This window comes from Pseudophryne corroboree, chromosome 4 (genome assembly GCF_028390025.1).
Source record: "Pseudophryne corroboree isolate aPseCor3 chromosome 4, aPseCor3.hap2, whole genome shotgun sequence".
Lineage (NCBI taxonomy): Eukaryota > Metazoa > Chordata > Amphibia > Anura > Myobatrachidae > Pseudophryne > Pseudophryne corroboree.
Genome location: NC_086447.1, coordinates 200,089,596 through 200,102,512, shown reverse-complemented (window position 1 = coordinate 200,102,512; position 12,917 = coordinate 200,089,596).

Genomic DNA, 12,917 nt, shown 5'->3' with positions numbered 1-12,917 from the left:
CAATATCTTTTCATTATCACAAAAGGCTATCAGCCCCCCCATCCGCAGCCCATTGGATGGGGGGGGACAGCCTCGGGCTTCACCCCTGGCCCTTGGGTGGCTGGGGGGTGCCCTTGATTGAAGGGGTCCCCACTCCCCCAGGGTACCCCGGCCAGGGGTGACTAGTTGGATTTTTGATGCCACGGCCGCAGGGCACTATATAAAAGTGACCCCCGGCTGTGGCATTATCTGTCCAGCTAGTGGAGCCCGGTGCTGGTTTTAAAAATACGGGGGACCCCTACTCTTTTTGTCCCCCGTATTTTTGGAACCAGGACCAGGCGCAGAGCCCGATGCTGGTTGCTTAAATATGGGGGAACCCCTGTCATTTTTTTCCCCATATTTCTGCAACCAGGATCGGCTCAAAGAGCCCGAGGCTGGTTATGCTTAGGAGGGGGGACCCCACGCAATTTTTTTAAAGAAAATAATCACTTTCCCACCCCTTCCCACTGATATACATGCACGGATCTCATGGATCCCTGCATGCCTATACAATCACGGATTAAAAAAGCAGGTCTGTTTTTTTTTAGCACTTTTTTACGAGTTGTAATTTTTCACGGCAGTGTTTGTTTGTTTTTTGCTTTGCACTTCTTAGTAAATTACCGAGATTCATACTTAAACAGCCGCGTTTTGACCGATGGTGTATTCATTTGTATTTTTTTTGTTGGACTTCCCAAAAATTACGAATGCCCTCATCACTGCCGTGATTATTGCTTAGTAAATTACCGAGATGACACTTTGATGAAAAAACGGCATCTCGGTCAAAATCGGGACCTTAGTAAATATACCCCATAGTCGAACTTGGATTTTCTGCTTTCTCTTAATTTGAACATGGTGCTGCACAGAACAATTCCTCAAAAGGATAGTAATACAAATGAACCAGAGATAGAAGAACAGTCCCATGCGCACAAGCTGCCAGTCAGTATAACACTTCCAGAGGTATCCTTACACCCTCACCAATAGTGCAAACAGAAAAAACAAATGGAGTATTTAACTTAACCAGCGCTTTATCGATGATCCGATAGATCACTTGTTCTCATGCATCATCCCGATATGCAGTGGGGGAAATATGACAAAAAATAAAATATATAGTGTAACACAGTTTTAATTTTACATGAATAACAGACAATATATAAATGCTCAAATATGAACATATGTTCATATTTGAGCATTTACATATTGTCTGTTATTCATGGTTCCCTGCTATGCCGGACTTGACGTAGCAGGAAGTCCCGTGCACAGCAGCGAACCTTGGGACTCATAGTTTTTTATGTTTACTGGTTCAGCTGTGCACGGAGAAGCACCATTGGACGCTGTTTATTTAAATAGAGGAAAGATTTTATGGAAGGCATATTCACACCTTGATAAAGACCCCAGTGTGGGGAAGAAACGCGTTGGTGGAGGAGGCGATCCGGCACTGGAGATATAGGAATATTTCCCCATACGGCTCTGCAGTGGGACTTTCCCGGGATCCCTAATGTTATCTGTATGAACGTGTATTGAACTGCCTAAACCACAGTTCCTGCTTATCTGGTAAATACCCACTGTATCACTTGACTGGAAAGCCTCCTGCCTTGGAGAGAAGATTATGCCTTGCTTTGCACTTTATGTTCATATTTGAGCATTTTAATATTGTCTGTTATTCATGTAAAATTAAAACTGTGTTACACTATATATTTTATTTTTTGTCATATTTCCCCCACTGCATATCGGGATGATGCATGAGAACAAGTGATCTATCGGATCATTGATAAGGCGCTGGTTAAGTTAAATACTTCATTTGTTTTGTCGAAGTCAGAAAATATTACAACACACACATTACGTACAAACACCACATAGATGGCCTCCGTGTGCGTACGTATTCGGCTGTGCGTGCACATATTCGCAATTTGCGTATGGTCGCTCCCGCAGTCCTGCGCATTAGAGCGCGGTATGAGTAATTACAGTGGAATTTGTACTCGCATGAAAAGCCACAAAGACATATCATAAATCTAATCCATATATTGCATAAATCCCCTACTGTCTGCTTCCTCTTCTAAATAGCATGAAGATCGGTCACACATAAATTAAACTCCCAGAGACTAAAATACAATGGCCTTATTTACATAAAGCTTTGAAATTCTATGAAGAAGGCAAACACCTTTGTTTACTAGGGTAGACCAATTTCTATTGCAACAAGTACTGGATTGCAACAAGTACTGGATTGTCATTGTCTTACCTGAAGACAAGACAAACAAAGAGACAATACCCAGGAACCTAGGCTGAGAGAAACTCAATTAGCAATAGCTAACAAAAATATAAACCAGACATTTAGATATCTGAGGTATTAACATTCATAGTCTAAACTCTTGGAGCTGTGTATATATATATATATATATATATTTCCTAACAAATTGTAATAGCAGGAGTGTGTGTGTGTGTGTGTGTGTGTGTGTGTGTGTGTGTGTATATATATATATATATATAAGTATATGGATATATGTGGATATATGTATATCTTGAGGATGGAAATAGATAATCATACCATGTGTGGGATCATATTGTTCAGAGTCACGTAAACATTAATCTGGTGGGAATAAGAAAATTATCATATATTACCACATTAAGTTATTAATAATACCAGATTTATGTATGATTAATGTGATGGGTTTAACTGGTCATGGGGCGGGAACTCAGATGCAAACAACAGAAGTCACATCTCTAGTCTTAGCCATCGCCCACTTCTTGAGCTGACCAATGATCCCCGGTGCACAGGATATGTCCCACCCCCGAACCAATGGAAGAAGAGCACACAGTGTCTATTGTATTATGTTTTGATCTACTGTATAAAGAGCCAGCTGCATGCCAGGTCACTATCACAGACTCTAAAGGTTATCTATCCAGATGACTGAGGACCAGACTGGGTAGCGCAGGCGAAAAACCAAACAAGTATGTACCATTGACTGTAGCCATTATTCTATTGTATTGTATTGCTTTGTTATTGTAACTCCCTTTCAGTAATAATATGTTGTGGTGTCGGAAACCCGGCATTTTAAATACAAACTGGTGTCGTGTTTCCTTTCCCTGCTAAGGTATTAAAGTGTATTTACAGCCACTCGGGCTGCTGCATTGTGCTAACAACGTATAGGCCTGTGTACGCAAACTGTGTAGTCACTACGCCCTTTAGGCGTACGTACGCAGAGTGCGTACACTGTGCGACTTTGTGTACGTAAGGTTTGTGAATAATATAAAGGTGAAAGGTTAATTATAGCGGCCGCAGCGGCTCCATTTAAAGTGTATGAAATGTCTTTTTAAATTGTTGCTTTTAGTCCTGTATGTAAATCAGCATTTACCATTTTTTCTGTTTGCACTATTGGTGAGGGTGTGAGGATACCTCTGGAAGTGTTATACAGACTAGCAGCTTGTGCGCACTGGACTGTTCTTCTATCTCTTGTTCACTTTTAAACTCATTGATAAGTAAGGACACTAGTCTGTAAAATGTAAAGCAGAAGCTGACTGTCTATTACTTTATCTCTCACAATTTCATCTCACTGAGCTTTAATAAATACCGCCCTAAAACATGGACAACTCGCAAACTGTTACACCTACGGACTCCAATCGGGCAGCTGTGTAATATCAACCACCCACATTGGAAAGCTTTCCTGATATCCACATATTCAGTTTCATTTCCTAGCACCCAGGCAGGTACTTAATAGTTTTTGTGATTGAATCAGCATATTACACCCCTTTCACACCGCCAACGCCGGATCCCACCCAGGAATTGAAAACGGGTCCTTCCTGGGTGGGATCCGGCATTGGACCCTAACAGCAGGCATACCGTCCCGGCAATTTGCCGGGTCGGTTGCAATAGCGGTGGGGGGTGGAGCCGGCAGCGGAGGCGGAGCTGGGAGATGAGCTCATCACGCCGCCTCTCCCTACTGTAGTGAACGGGTCACAGGTCGCACCAACCTGGGAAGCCGTTCACGCTACTACTGACTTGGTATTCAACCCGGGAATAATACTGCTTTATTACCGGGTCAGGAGACCCGGGAATTCGACCATGGCCCTTTCCATGCCGAGTCGATACCGGGTTACTTGTGCGGTGTGAAAGGGGTAGTAGCTTTGACAGTGTGCCCTGTGCCAGCCCTGGCCCGTTAGTGCATGTCATAATGATGTGACGCAGAGTAGGTGGGGCAGCCAGGACCAGGAAATACAGCACTGCCAGGAGCATTCTCAGGATGCTCTGAGCAGCTGTACAGACTGCAGGGTGGCACTACAGCAGCAAAACTGGCTACAGGTTGCAGTGCTAGCCAGCAGCAAGAGCAGTGGTGCACACCCCCTAGTTACGGTCTTAGTATTACAGATCCACAATATGTGTTTGCAAAACTTCTTGTGAAATAACAGGAACTACACACTTCAGACTGATATACAGTTGCAGATTACTGGCAACCAGAGTGCACCACAGTGGGCCCACTGCTTTTCATGTCTCACACACTTCCCAACAACAGGTGCCCAACAGCACCTGTTGTATGCCAAGCATGTGGAGAAAGGGAGCTTCCGTGCTGCCTCCTGAGAAAATATTCCTCCTGTTAAAGGTAGAGGAGTGGTATACTGGCTAAGAGAAGGTGTGTACAGGAGACACTGGGGTAGATGTACTATAGCGAGTGATTTCATGCTGCTATAGCTCTTCCTGCTTCGCCTCTTTACCGAAGCAAAGCAGGAAGGTCCATCGACGAGATGTAGAACATCTCGTTTGCCGGAGTGGGGGAGTGATCCCCGCTACAGCGCATCAGATTAGTGCTGGAGCGCTGTCTTTTCCCCTCTTGCGCAGCCTGGAGTTGGCAGCTGCCGCAGCCAGAGACAGATCTGTTCCTGGCTGTGGTATATGGGCAACGACACCTGCAGCTGTCGAAATTTATATAGTTGCAGGTGTTGCAACTGTCCATTCATACATTACCTGGCATATTGATGCACTATCTTACAGATAGCAGCGCTGATAATAACTAGAGATGAGCGCCGGAAATTTTTCGGGTTTTGTGTTTTGGTTTTGGGTTCGGTTCCGCGGCCGTGTTTTGGGTTCGACCGCGTTTTGGCAAAACCTCACCGAATTTTTTTTGTCGGATTCGGGTGTGTTTTGGATTCGGGTGTTTTTTTCCAAAAAACCTAAAAAACAGCTTAAATCATAGAATTTGGCGGTCATTTTGATCCCAAAGTATTATTAACCTCAAAAACCATAATTTCCACTCATTTTCAGTCTATTCTGAATACCTCACACCTCACAATATTATTTTTAGTCCTAAAATTTGCACCGAGGTCGCTGTGTGAGTAAGATAAGCGACCCTAGTGGCCGACACAAACACCGGGCCCATCTAGGAGTGGCACTGCAGTGTCACGCAGGATGGCCCTTCCAAAAAACCCTCCCCAAACAGCACATGACGCAAAGAAAAAAAGAGGCGCAATGAGGTAGCTGTGTGAGTAAGATTAGCGACCCTAGTGGCCGACACAAACACCGGGCCCATCTAGGAGTGGCACTGCAGTGTCACGCAGGATGTCCCTTCCAAAAAACCCTCCCCAAACAGCACATGACGCAAAGAAAAAAAGAGGCGCAATGAGGTAGCTGTGTGAGTAAGATAAGCGACCCTAGTGGCCGACACAAACACCGGGCCCATCTAGGAGTGTCACTGCAGTGTCACGCAGGATGTCCCTTCCAAAAAACCCTCCCCAAACAGCACATGACGCAAAGAAAAAAAGAGGCGCAATGAGGTAGCTGTGTGAGTAAGATAAGCGACCCTAGTGGCCGACACAAACACCGGGCCCATCTAGGAGTGGCACTGCAGTGTCACGCAGGATGTCCCTTCCAAAAAACCCTCCCCAAACAGCACATGACGCAAAGAAAAAAAGAGGCGCAATGAGGTAGCTGTGTGAGTAAGATAAGCGACCCTAGTGGCCGACACAAACACCGGGCCCATCTAGGAGTGGCACTGCAGTGTCACGCAGGATGTCCCTTCCAAAAAACCCTCCCCAAACAGCACATGACGCAAAGAAAAAAAGAGGCGCAATGAGGTAGCTGTGTGAGTAAGATAAGCGACCCTAGTGGCCGACACAAACACCGGGCCCATCTAGGAGTGGCACTGCAGTGTCACGCAGGATGTCCCTTCCAAAAAACCCTCCCCAAACAGCACATGACGCAAAGAAAAAGAAAAGAAAAAAGAGGTGCAAGATGGAATTGTCCTTGGGCCCTCCCACCCACCCTTATGTTGTATAAACAGGACATGCACACTTTAACCAACCCATCATTTCAGTGACAGGGTCTGCCACACGACTGTGACTGATATGACGGGTTGGTTTGGACCCCCACCAAAAAAGAAGCAATTAATCTCTCCTTGCACAAACTGGCTCTACAGAGGCAAGATGTCCACCTCATCATCATCCTCCGATATATCACCGTGTACATCCCCCTCCTCACAGATTATCAATTCGTCCCCACTGGAATCCACCATCTCAGCTCCCTGTGTACTTTGTGGAGGCAATTGCTGCTGGTCAATGTCTCCACGGAGGAATTGATTATAATTCATTTTAATGAACATCATCTTCTCCACATTTTCTGGATGTAACCTCGTACGCCGATTGCTGACAAGGTGAGCGGCGGCACTAAACACTCTATCGGAGTACACACTTGTGGGAGGGCAACTTAGGTAGAATAAAGCCAGTTTGTGCAAGGGCCTCCAAATTGCCTCTTTTTCCTGCCAGTATAAGTACGGACTGTGTGACGTGCCTACTTGGATGCGGTCACTCATATAATCCTCCACCATTCTTTCAATGGGGAGAGAATCATATGCAGTGACAGTAGACGACATGTCCGTAATCGTTGTCAGGTTCTTCAGTCCGGACCAGATGTCAGCATCAGCAGTCGCTCCAGACTGCCCTGCATCACCGCCAGCGGGTGGGCTCGGAATTCTGAGCCTTTTCCTCGCACCCCCAGTTGCGGGAGAATGTGAAGGAGGAGATGTTGTTGACAGGTCGCGTTCCGCTTGACTTGACAATTTACTCACCAGCAGGTGTTTGAACCCCAGCAGACTTGTGTCTGCCGGAAAGAGAGATCCAAGGTAGGCTTTAAATCTAGGATCGAGCACGGTGGCCAAAATGTAGTGCTCTGATTTCAACAGATTGACCACCCGTGAATCCTTGCTAAGCGAATTAAGGGCTCCATCCACAAGTCCCACATGCCTAGCGGAATCGCTCCGTGTTAGCTCCTCCTTCAATGTCTCCAGCTTCTTCTGCAAAAGCCTGATGAGGGGAATGACCTGACTCAGGCTGGCAGTGTCTGAACTGACTTCACGTGTGGCAAGTTCAAAGGGCATCAGAACCTTGCACAACGTTGAAATCATTCTCCACTGCGCTTGAGACAGGTGCATCCCACCTCCTATATCGTGCTCAATTGTATAGGCTTGAATGGCCTTTTGCTGCTCCTCCAACCTCTGAAGCATATACAGGGTTGAATTCCACCTCGTTACCACTTCTTGCTTCAGATGATGGCAGGGCAGGTTCAGTAGTTTTTGGTGGTGCTCCAGTCTTCTGTACGTGGTGCCTGTACGCCGAAAGTGTCCCGCAATTCTTCTGGCCACCGACAGCATCTCTTGCACGCCCCTGTCGTTTTTTAAAAAATTCTGCACCACCAAATTCAAGGTATGTGCAAAACATGGGACGTGCTGGAATTGGCCCAGATTTAATGCACACACAATATTGCTGGCGTTGTCCGATGCCACAAATCCACAGGAGAGTCCAATTGGGGTAAGCCATTCCGCGATGATCTTCCTCAGTTGCCGTAAGAGGTTTTCAGCTGTGTGCGTATTCTGGAAACCGGTGATGCAAAGCGTAGCCTGCCTAGGAAAGAGTTGGCGTTTGCGAGATGCTGCTACTGGTGCCGCCGCTGCTGTTCTTGCGGCGGGAGTCCATACATCTACCCAGTGGGCTGTCACAGTCATATAGTCCTGACCCTGCCCTGCTCCACTTGTCCACATGTCCGTGGTTAAGTGGACATTGGGTACAACTGCATTTTTTAGGACACTGGTGAGTCTTTTTCTGACGTCCGTGTACATTCTCGGTATCGCCTGCCTAGAGAAGTGGAACCTAGATGGTATTTGGTAACGGGGGCACACTACCTCAAGAAATTGTCTAGTTCCCTGTGAACTAACGGCGGATACCGGACGCACGTCTAACACCAACATAGTTGTCAAGGCCTCAGTTATCCGCTTTGCAACAGGATGACTGCTGTGATATTTCATCTTCCTCGCAAAGGACTGTTGGACAGTCAATTGCTTGGTGGAAGTAGTAAAAGTGTGCTTACGACTTCCCTTCTGGGATGACCATCGACTCCCAGCAGCAACAACAGCAGCGCCAGCAGCAGTAGGCGTTACACGCAAGGATGCATCGGAGGAATCCCAGGCAGGAGAGGACTCGTCAGAATTGCCAGTGACATTGCCTGCAGGACTATTGGCATTCCTGGGGAAGGAGGAAATTGACACTGAGGGAGTTGGTGGGGTGGTTTGCGTGAGCTTGGTTACAAGAGGAAGGGATTTACTGGTCAGTGGACTGCTTCCGCTGTCACCCAAAGTTTTTGAACTTGTCACTGACTTATTATGAATGCGCTGCAGGTGACGTATAAGGGAGGATGTTCCGAGGTGGTTAACGTCCTTACCCCTACTTATTACAGCTTGACAAAGGGAACACACGGCTTGACACCTGTTGTCCGCATTTCTGGTGAAATACTTCCACACCGAAGAGCTGATTTTTTTGGTATTTTCACCAGGCATGTCAACGGCCATATTCCTACCACGGACAACAGGTGTCTCCCCGGGTGCCTGACTTAAACAAACCACCTCACCATCAGAATCCTCCTGGTCAATTTCCTCCCCAGCGCCAGCAACACCCATATCCTCCTCATCCTGGTGTACTTCAACACTGACATCTTCAATCTGACTATCAGGAACTGGACTGCGGGTGCTCCTTCCATCACTTGCAGGGGGCGTGCAAATGGTGGAAGGCGCATGCTCTTCACGTCCAGTGTTGGGAAGGTCAGGCATCGCAACCGACACAATTGGAGTCGGACTCTCCTTGTGGATTTGGGATTTCGAAGAACGCACAGTTCTTTGCGGTGCTACTGCTTTTGCCAGCTTTAGTCTTTTCATTTTTCTAGCGAGAGGCTGAGTGCTTCCATCCTCATGTGAAGCTGAACCACTAGCCATGAACATAGGCCAGGGCCTCAGCCGTTCCTTGCCACTCCGTGTGGTAAATGGCATATTGGCAAGTTTACGCTTCTCCTCCGACAATTTTATTTTAGGTTTTGGAGTCCTTTTTTTACTGATATTTGGTGTTTTGGATTTGACATGCTCTGTACTATGACATTGGGCATCGGCCTTGGCAGACGACGTTGCTGGCATTTCATCGTCTCGGCCATGACTAGTGGCAGCAGCTTCAGCACGAGGTGGAAGTGGATCTTGATCTTTCCCTAATTTTGGAACCTCAACATTTTTGTTCTCCATATTTTAATAGGCACAACTAAAAGGCACCTCAGGTAAACAATGGAGATGGATGGATTGGATACTAGTATACAATTATGGACGGGCTGCCGAGTGCCGACACAGAGGTAGCCACAGCCGTGAACTACCGCACTGTACTGTGTCTGCTGCTAATATATAGACTGGTTGATAAAGAGATAGTATACTCGTAACTAGTATGTATGTATAAAGAAAGAAAAAAAAACCACGGTTAGGTGGTATATACAATTATGGACGGGCTGCCGAGTGCCGACACAGAGGTAGCCACAGCCGTGAACTACCGCACTGTACTGTGTCTGCTGCTAATATAGACTGGTTGATAAAGAGATAGTATACTCGTAACTAGTATGACTATAAAGAAAGAAAAAAAAACCACGGTTAGGTGGTATATACAATTATGGACGGGCTGCCGAGTGCCGACACAGAGGTAGCCACAGCCGTGAACTACCGCACTGTACTGTGTCTGCTGCTAATATATAGACTGGTTGATAAAGAGATAGTATACTCGTAACTAGTATGTATGTATAAAGAAAGAAAAAAAACCACGGTTAGGTGGTATATACAATTATGGACGGGCTGCCGAGTGCCGACACAGAGGTAGCCACAGCCGTGAACTACCGCACTGTACTGTGTCTGCTGCTAATATAGACTGGTTGATAAAGAGATAGTATACTCGTAACTAGTATGTATGTATAAAGAAAGAAAAAAAAACCACGGTTAGGTGGTATATACAATTATGGACGGGCTGCCGAGTGCCGACACAGAGGTAGCCACAGCCGTGAACTACCGCACTGTACTGTGTCTGCTGCTAATATAGACTGGTTGATAAAGAGATAGTATACTCGTAACTAGTATGTATGTATAAAGAAAGAAAAAAAAACCACGGTTAGGTGGTATATACAATTATGGACGGGCTGCCGAGTGCCGACACAGAGGTAGCCACAGCCGTGAACTACCGCACTGTACTGTGTCTGCTGCTAATATAGACTGGTTGATAAAGAGATAGTATACTCGTAACTAGTATGTATGTATAAAGAAAGAAAAAAAAACCACGGTTAGGTGGTATATACAATTATGGACGGGCTGCCGAGTGCCGACACAGAGGTAGCCACAGCCGTGAACTACCGCACTGTACTGTGTCTGCTGCTAATATAGACTGGTTGATAAAGAGATAGTATACTCGTAACTAGTATGTATGTATAAAGAAAGAAAAAAAAACCACGGTTAGGTGGTATATACAATTATGGACGGGCTGCCGAGTGCCGACACAGAGGTAGCCACAGCCGTGAACTACCGCACTGTACTGTGTCTGCTGCTAATATATAGACTGGTTGATAAAGAGATAGTATACTCGTAACTAGTATGTATGTATAAAGAAAGAAAAAAAAACCACGGTTAGGTGGTATATACAATTATGGACGGGCTGCCGAGTGCCGACACAGAGGTAGCCACAGCCGTGAACTACCGCACTGTACTGTGTCTGCTGCTAATATAGACTGGTTGATAAAGAGATAGTATACTCGTAACTAGTATGTATGTATAAAGAAAGAAAAAAAAACCACGGTTAGGTGGTATATACAATTATGGACGGGCTGCCGAGTGCCGACACAGAGGTAGCCACAGCCGTGAACTACCGCACTGTACTGTGTCTGCTGCTAATATAGACTGGTTGATAAAGAGATAGTATACTCGTAACTAGTATGACTATAAAGAAAGAAAAAAAAACCACGGTTAGGTGGTATATACAATTATGGACGGGCTGCCGAGTGCCGACACAGAGGTAGCCACAGCCGTGAACTACCGCACTGTACTGTGTCTGCTGCTAATATAGACTGGTTGATAAAGAGATAGTATACTACTAATATTATATATACTGGTGGTCAGGTCACTGGTCACTAGTCACACTGGCAGTGGCACTCCTGCAGCAAAAGTGTGCACTGTTTAATTTTAATATAATATTATGTACTCCTGGCTCCTGCTATAACCTATAACTGGCACTGCAGTGCTCCCCAGTCTCCCCCACAATTATAAGCTGTGTGAGCTGAGCACAGTCAGATATATATATACATTGATGCAGCACACTGGGCTGAGCAGTGCACACAGATATGGTATGTGACTGAGTCACTGTGTGTATCGTTTTTTTCAGGCAGAGAACGGATATATTAAATAAAACAAACAACTGCACTGTCTGGTGGTCACTGTGGTCGTCAGTCACTAAACTCTGCACTCTCTTCTACAGTATCACAGCCTCAGGTCAATCTCTCTCTCTCTCTCTCAACCCTAATCTAAATGGAGAGGACGCCAGCCACGTCCTCTCCCTATCAATCTCAATGCACGTGTGAAAATGGCGGCGACGCGCGGCTCCTTATATAGAATCCGAGTCTCGCGAGAATCCGACAGCGTCATGATGACGTTCGGGCGCGCTCGGGTTAACCGAGCAAGGCGGGAAGATCCGAATCGCTCGGACCCGTGAAAAAAAACATGAAGTTCGTGCGGGTTCGGATTCAGAGAAACCGAACCCGCTCATCTCTAATAATAACAGTCATTTTCCGGCAATCATACCTGTCTTACATGGGGGAGAAGCAGTATCAGTGTACAGAACATGCGCCGATACCACTTCTCCCCCATAACGGAGGATCATATGTCTACCCCACTATACTTAAGGGAACACCACTGGGCACACCTTATCCTCCCTCATGTCTGGACAGGCAATGTATTTGTTTAAATGTCCAAAGACCTCCAATGCTCCTGAAATGTATCATGTGTATCACTGGGTTAGGTTGATATTCAGCATAACATTAACAAGTTGCTATTTACAATTGCTGTCCCTCCCTCTCCCTGGTGAGTGAGCTGCTTCCCATGTGACCCAAATATTACGGTGCTTCTGAGGACACTTTGTGTGTGCATGTGTTACTTTCCCAGTCGGCTGATGTCAGACATTGCTGTAATCCACTCCTTTTCCAGCGATTGCCCCTGCAGTCACTCACTCAGATGCAGCACATGATCTCACAGCTGTGAGAGAATGCATATAGTTCCTCCTGTAATACTGTATATTACAATGATCTTGCTAGGACAGAAAGATAGTGTTTCACAAATGATTTTATGAAGCTTTACTGAAATGATTTAAGTCCTGTGCCAAATGTAAGATTGTGGTCGTTTAATGCACATATCAAGTCACTGTTCATTAGGAATCTGGCCAATGGGGTTATTCAGAGTTGTTAGCCCACCAAAAAAGTTAGGAATTGTGCAAAACCATGTTGCACTGCAGGTGGGGCAGATGTAACGTGCAGAGAGATTTAGATTTGGGTGGGTTATATTGTATCTGTGCATAGCTGCTTTATTTCT